The sequence below is a fragment of the Podarcis pityusensis genome, assembly GCF_964106645.2.
Source record: "Podarcis pityusensis genome assembly, chromosome: 5".
Lineage (NCBI taxonomy): Eukaryota > Metazoa > Chordata > Lepidosauria > Squamata > Lacertidae > Podarcis > Podarcis pityusensis.
In genome coordinates this window covers 14,691,720-14,698,528 of record NC_138032.1, presented here as the reverse complement: position 1 = coordinate 14,698,528, position 6,809 = coordinate 14,691,720, and the positions used below count along the sequence as shown (strand labels likewise).

Genomic DNA, 6,809 nt, shown 5'->3' with positions numbered 1-6,809 from the left:
TTTGCAATGGGCCAAGTGGCATCTCCTCTCTCCTGTGTAGCTGTTAGGAATTTCCTGGACATATCCAGAATATTGCAGCCGCAAGCAGCGTCCGGGCAGAAATTGGTGAAATGTCTGGGAAAATCAGGACATGGCAGCCCATGTTGGTAGTGTCGCTTCTGCCAATTTTTCTCAGAAATAGCTCAAAGACGTCCAATTTCTTTGCAATCTTGCGAGAGAAGCTCAACAACTTTGGGCAAAAAAGCTCAGCAACTTTTCTGCCTGGATTTTCACTTTTTGAAATATGGCAACCCTAGTGTAGCACAATTACTAGGAGGCATTTGTGGTCAGCAAACAGGATGGAGCCCCCCACCCACCCCTTCCTGCTTCCTGGCTGATAGGACCTGCTAGTGATGGGGCCAGACAGAAAGGCACTCTGGCAGTTGCATTTTGGTATGCCAGGTATGGGCCACAGGTTCATCACTGCCCATCACCATCACTACATCTTGAAATGCTATTTCTAGGGTCCTTGCATGGCTGTTTCTTAGTTCTCATGCCTGCCACTTTGGCAGAGTCTCAACAGCATTTATTGCTGGTTATGTGTTATGTGTTTCTGGTTATGTGTTTATGTGATGCTGGAGGAGACTCTTGAGAGTCCCATGGACTGCAAGAAGATCAAACGTATCCATTCTTAAGGAAATCAGCCCTGAGTGCTCACTGGAAGGACAGATCGTGAAGCTGAGGCTCCAAGACTTTGGCCACCTCATGAGAAGAGAAGACTCCCTGGAAAAGACCCTGGTGTTGGGAACGATTGAGGGCACAAGAAGGGGACGACAGAGGATGAGATGGTTGGACAGTGTTCTCGAAGCTACCAGCATGACTCTGATCAAACTGCAGGAGGCAGTGGAAGACAGGAGTGCCTGGCGTGCTCTGGTCCATGGAGTCACGGAAAGTCGGACATGACTAAACGACTAAACAACGTGTTTCTGTCACTGCAGGTCCCCATTCACAGCTAAGCGCTTATTTAAATAACATTATCTTAGCTGTGCCTTTAGTTCAGGATTCGTGAATCCTCAAGCCCAGGGCTGAATGTGGCCCTTCACATCTTTCTACCTGGCCCTACGGACTCTTCTGAGGGAAGCCGTGTTACTGACCTTACCTTGCCCTCTCCTTGTGTTTTTTTGTGTAGCTGGATTGTTCTAATAGGCCCTCTTGCACCTCTGGATGGAAGATAAAGAGGGTTGATGTCAAAGAGCGAGCCGGCAGTAAATCACAATGCTCAAGTTGGAGTTAACTCTTTATTAGCATGATGTCTGCAGACTTGGTTGAGGGCCAGGACTAAGCAGCTCATCCCCAGTAGGTCTCACCCCATGAATCAGTTGCCGAGATGGAAAGTCCCTGTCTCCTCACAGCCACCTAAGTCCCCCTCTTCTCCAGGGCTTTCCCCAAGCAATTGAAGAAAGCACCTATGTGCAGCCTGTCACTGCTCTGCCCATTTCAGCCCCCTCCTGGTTCTGGGAGAGCTTGTTGCAGCAGGAGGGGGAGACACCTGTGCCTCTTCCCCCACCTGACTCATCTCTGCTTCTTGGCTTCCCTCCTCTCACTCACCTTCTTCAGCATCTGCCTCTGAGCCTGACATCTCTCTGCCCCAGCCTCTTCCTGCTCCATTATCTCTTCAGCTTCTGACACCACCTCTTCCCAGTCTTCTCCCTCTTCTCCCTCGTAGTTGTTCCACCACCAATCCCCAAGCTCTGAACCCTCTTTCCTTGGTGGTTCCCCAGTTGGTTCCTCCCACCTTTTCCTCTGCATCCAACCAGTCCAAGGCAGGTGTAGGTGTGTGTGTAGGAAGTAATCTACTATACATAAGTAACACTTAGCGTCCATTGCTTCACTCCTTCCACTCAATCACCAACATGTGGTCCAGGAAAGCTGCCCAGAAGGGAATAACAGCTCTTGTACTGAAAAAGGTGTGTCCCCCCCCCCCCGACTGTAAGAAAAAAGAAGCGACTCTCAAAATGAAGAGCCCGGATGCAATTTTATATTCAGATACATTACGTTTTAGTCACAATCACGGAAGAAGGAAAAATAATAATAAAAGCAGCCATTAGCAAGATTAGCAATATCAAAAACAAAACAAAAAACAGAGGACGATTATGAATCCTTCACAGAAGGCATATTCACAGTGTTCATGTAGTTGCACAGATATTTAGAATTGTCCCAACCCCTCTGAAAAACACACACACACACACACAAAAAAGGTGCAGGCTTGTCTTACTGCTCAGTTAATCCGGAGAAAGTGGTTTGACCAGCCAATTAAAAAGCTAACTTTGTTTTTCTCCCATTATCTCTGCGTCAAGGATGGAGACAAGTAAATTACAATTATTCTTGGCGTCTACATCTATTTTAAGCAACTGCGATGGTGCAAATGGCCCAGCAACAATTGCGGGGGAAACAAAGACGACAGCATGTTTTGTTTTTACTCCTTAAAAGGTCAGGAGGAAAAGAAGTTCTGGATTCCATTTGTCTGTGTGGCTTTTCATTCTGATTCCGCACTGGTTGCAGGTTATTTCGATCAATACTGACTTTTGTCCTTCAACCTCGTGGATTCCTGATTCAGCAGGCTTCAGAGGCTTATCAATTACAGCAGCAATGGACGAGTTTTCTGGCAAGTCCTCAAAGTAGTGACATGAGTAGTGGTGGTCGGAACAGGATGTCGTCCTGGCCACACAAGCTTCCTCTTTTACTTATTAACTGAAACATTTCTTTTCATCCACATTTGGGTCCCCCAAGGTAGCTAACAATCAGCCACGAGAACAAGTGCAGAAAATTAGCAATCAGTGTCGTGATACAGTATCAGAGATGCAGGCATACCAGTGTAAATAACAGTAGTCATCTTAAAGCATACAATAGGAGAGAAAAGACCTGAAATTATTACTCATGCCAAAAGTGCAGTGGAATAACCTTTCTATATCACACACCTGAAGGCCAACAGAGAAATGAATCACAGAATTGTAGACTTGGAAGGGAACGCAAGGGTCATCTAGTTCAACTCCCTGCAAGGCAGACAAGACTCCCAGGGCGGAGTTCCATAGTCTGCGTGCCACAACCCTGTCCTGTGTTTTGGTAGTGGGGAAGCCATGGCGTTCCAGAGGTTGCTGAACTCCCAAATTCCTTCAGGCCCAAGCAAGCATGGCCAAGAGATTCTGGCAGGTTCAGTACATGAATAAAGGTACCGAACTTCTAAAAATAAGCAATTGTATGATAAAAATGGATGTTCTATCAGTTGCAATTTTTTTGCATGGTGTTCAGTAGACCAAGGCTCTGTAAATCATATGGACACTATATGAAGCTATCTTGTACCGCTGATATACCTAGTCCAGAATTGCTTGCTCTGACTTGCAGAGCTCTCCTGCTTAGCTGCAGGGATCAGGGATCAAACCCAGGACATTTTGCCTGAAATGCATATAGCTGAGAATAGGGATGGGTAATCTGCCCATTTTGGTTTCTTGCACATCCTCATTTTTTCCAGTCTCTAGCTCATTTTAATTTCTGCACCAGTTTGTCAATTTTTCTTTTTAAAAAATCCTCATGAAGATTCATTAGCGTCTGAGCATGCCTTTCCCCCAATTATAATCCTTTTTTTTTGTATGTTGCTTTCAATAACAGATGCATCTTCATGCTCACTTTCCCCTAATATGCACATTATTCTGTACACGTTATTTGGTTGGAGAACGGAATAGCAAAATTCAGAGAAGTGTGCATTTCAAAGGAGAGCTGTGGATAGTTTTGAGAAGTGAACGTTAGGTAGATTTGTATTACAATGCAAACCAGACTGAATTGGTTCCCCATACCCTACATGGGAAATAAATATATAGATGGAAGCACGAGGGATTCAAAGTCAGCAAAACACTAACAGCCTAATCCAGAAAGGCGAGTCAAGTTGGAATGATTTACCAAGGGGTCCGGACACGCTTCAGCAGCAATAAATAGGCATGACTGATTGTGGGTAGTCAGTGAAAAGGAGAATAAAGAATGGATGAACTGGACAAGCAAACTGAACAGATCCACAGCCAGAAAGTTTGCCATGAGATGCCTAGTAGTTTGCTATGGAAGCCTTCGTAAATCTGGCCGTGTGATATAGCAAGCACCCCTATCTAAGGAATCCAATGTTTCAGCGTTATTCTATGAGTTAATTTTCATAAATTAAATTTAAACAAAATTTAAATTACAGCAAGTTTTGTAGATGGGAGGCACTACACAGGAATATTAATCCATGCCAGTGTTAAAATCTTGGTAACATAGCTAGAGCACAACAGATAGCTTTATGGAGCAAATTTACTATACAAGCTTAAATGGCCGTAAACTGGGCATGAGGTCTGCAGTTGAAGCTGCCATTTGTCTAGGCCATGTAATTTTTTTCCAGGACAAGAGTTTGCAGTGCCTATAAAATAATCGAAAGGGCCAACCAAGTTCACAAGCAGTCTATCAATGAACATTATCTTGGTAGTCAAGTTGACCGATAATAACACGCAGGCCAGTAAACCCTTCTCTCTGCAAAACAGCATCCCATGTTTCTTATGGTGAACCTATAGGTCTTCACATTTCTCTGAAATTATTTGCTTTATATTAGTGACGCTACAGTGCGCCTGGTGCAACAGTATTCACCGTGAAGCCTTCAGGCTACAAAGCAAACGCTGCTAACACAGAACTGATAATTCACAACATGCAACTACAAAGAAGGCTACAAACCACTCGCCCACAAAACAATCACAGCCCAGATTACAGTAGTGGCCATCCTTTGGGGGTCAGCATTCTGGAAGTGAAGTCGGAAGCACCAGATAATGCCCAAGTATAAGATAGTGTAATTGCAACAGTGCCCCTAATGACTCAGTAAGGTTTTACTTCTAGTCTGCTCAGCCTGGGCAGCAGCGTACTATGAAAGTGGCAGACAGGATTGCAGGCTTCTCTCCTGTTCTATTTCCTTGTGCCACCCTGACCTAGAACGGGGGTCACCGACCGCCTTTGGGCCAGTGGACTTTTTTGGAATTTCAAGAAAGTGCTGTGGGTGCCAGTCACAAAATGGCTGCTGTTTGGGTGTGACTGTTGAAGATTCATTCCCCGTGTCTGCAGTTATGGGATTTTTGTCTATCACATGGTGTATGTTTTGACTCCACAGAGTGGGAAGTGACGGAGACAGGATGTTTGTGTTACTGTGTTCCGTGAGGTGGGACTATTGTCCTTTGTTCATTCTCTCTTTGCTGTCTGATGCTAGAGAGAGAGGGAGCCATGTTGCAGTGCTCCATGTGTGTTTATATGTAAATAAAGTAGATTAGCCAAAATGCTGAGTTGCTGAGTTCTGTTACGCAACTGCGAAAACTCTGCGGATCCCTAAGTGTGCTGATGTTTCTTGGCATCAGTCGCTGTGATGTTCGGGCTGAAGAAAGCTTTTGAAGCTCCCGAACGATCGACCAGGAGGGAGAGAACATGCCAGTCGGGCATGTGTCTCTGCCAGGGTCCCACTCGAGAGCAGGGGATCCTAACAGTGGCATCGTGGTTTCGAAGTAGGAGAGGCTGAGCCAGTGCAAACAGGAACTGAAGAGGAAGAACAAACTGTCTTTCACGTATTGTGGATTTTTGTGGGGTTATGTACTGGGAGCTTCCATGGGCGCCATGGGGTGTGTGTGTGGATACTGGCAGATGCCATGTTGGCGACCCCTGGCCTGGAAATATGCAGAACAACATTGGCTGAACTGAAAGCTCCACAGCGACCCAATTCCATCTACAACAGTGCCTTCACATCACAGTAGTCCTCTGAATCAACCCGATTTCCCAGCAATTATCCCCAAAGTCCACTTGCAAATAGCAGCAGCAACAGCAGAACGAATTTGAAAGCTGACACTTCCTGAGAAATCGTAAGCCATGGACAGCGCGTCACAGAGACATACATTAGCCATGCAGTTTTCTCTCCTAAAAGGATGCAGTGCATAAATTATTGAACCATCATGACAGACGTCTAATTCACCGTCGGCAAAGAAGGCATGTGATTTCTGCCCATGCTATGGATTAGCAGCATGAAATGCCAGGCACTGTATAGCAACTTGAAACTAAGCCAGGCAGCAGCCCTGCCCTTGAGGAATGTTAAGTGTTTTCTTATTTATCAGCATAATGCAAAGCACTAGACTGTCCTCCGCCTAATGAAATTGCTTACTATACAGACAACAAGGAGCTTGAAATGAAGATGGAGGTGCCAGTTATGTTTCAGGTGGGAGTCTATATATATATATATATAAACCCTGTCATAATCTTTTACAGCTAAAGGATACAGTACAACATCATTTATCTAATTCCCCCTAGCAGGTGGCTGCATATCTCGAATCAGAATTCCCTGTGACTGCCGAATCGCAGTCTCCTTTACTGATGGTGGCCTTAAATAAATAAGGTAAAGGTAAAGGACCCCTGGACGGTTAAAAGGCGACTATGGGGCGCGGCGCTCATCTTGCTTCAGGCTGAGGAAGCCGGAGTTTGCAGACAGCTTTCCAGGTAATAAATACTACCGCTCAGGCTTTGGGGCCTTGTCTGGACAAGGGAGCAGTCTTCCTTGGGCACCAGCTACAGCATCTGTCAGGTCTCCTGTTGCTGCAGTCCAAAATACCTTTGTATCCCATGGTGACTGGCTGTGCCCCAGGAAGCCATCACACGGGGAAGAAGGGGATCCATACCGCAGGTGCTTTGCTAACAAGGGCACGACTTAAATGACGTTATGCAGCACAATGGATAACCAAGAACTTGAAGAAGAGTTTGGACGATATCCCGCTTTATCACTACCCTAA

At 45.5% G+C, this 6,809-nt stretch overlaps 1 protein-coding gene across 2 annotated transcripts in view; it reads right to left on the bottom strand.

Annotated features, from left to right (window-relative positions):
• Window positions 1-1,995: 1,995 nt before the first annotated feature.
• PLD1 (phospholipase D1) overlaps window positions 1,996-6,809 on the bottom strand; it is a 139,988-nt gene continuing 135,174 nt past the window's right edge. For both annotated transcript variants that reach the window (XM_081007833.1, XM_081007832.1), the window contains exon 27: window positions 1,996-6,764. The gene's annotated coding sequence lies outside the window, so the exon portion shown is untranslated. The remainder of the gene's footprint in view (window positions 6,765-6,809) is intronic.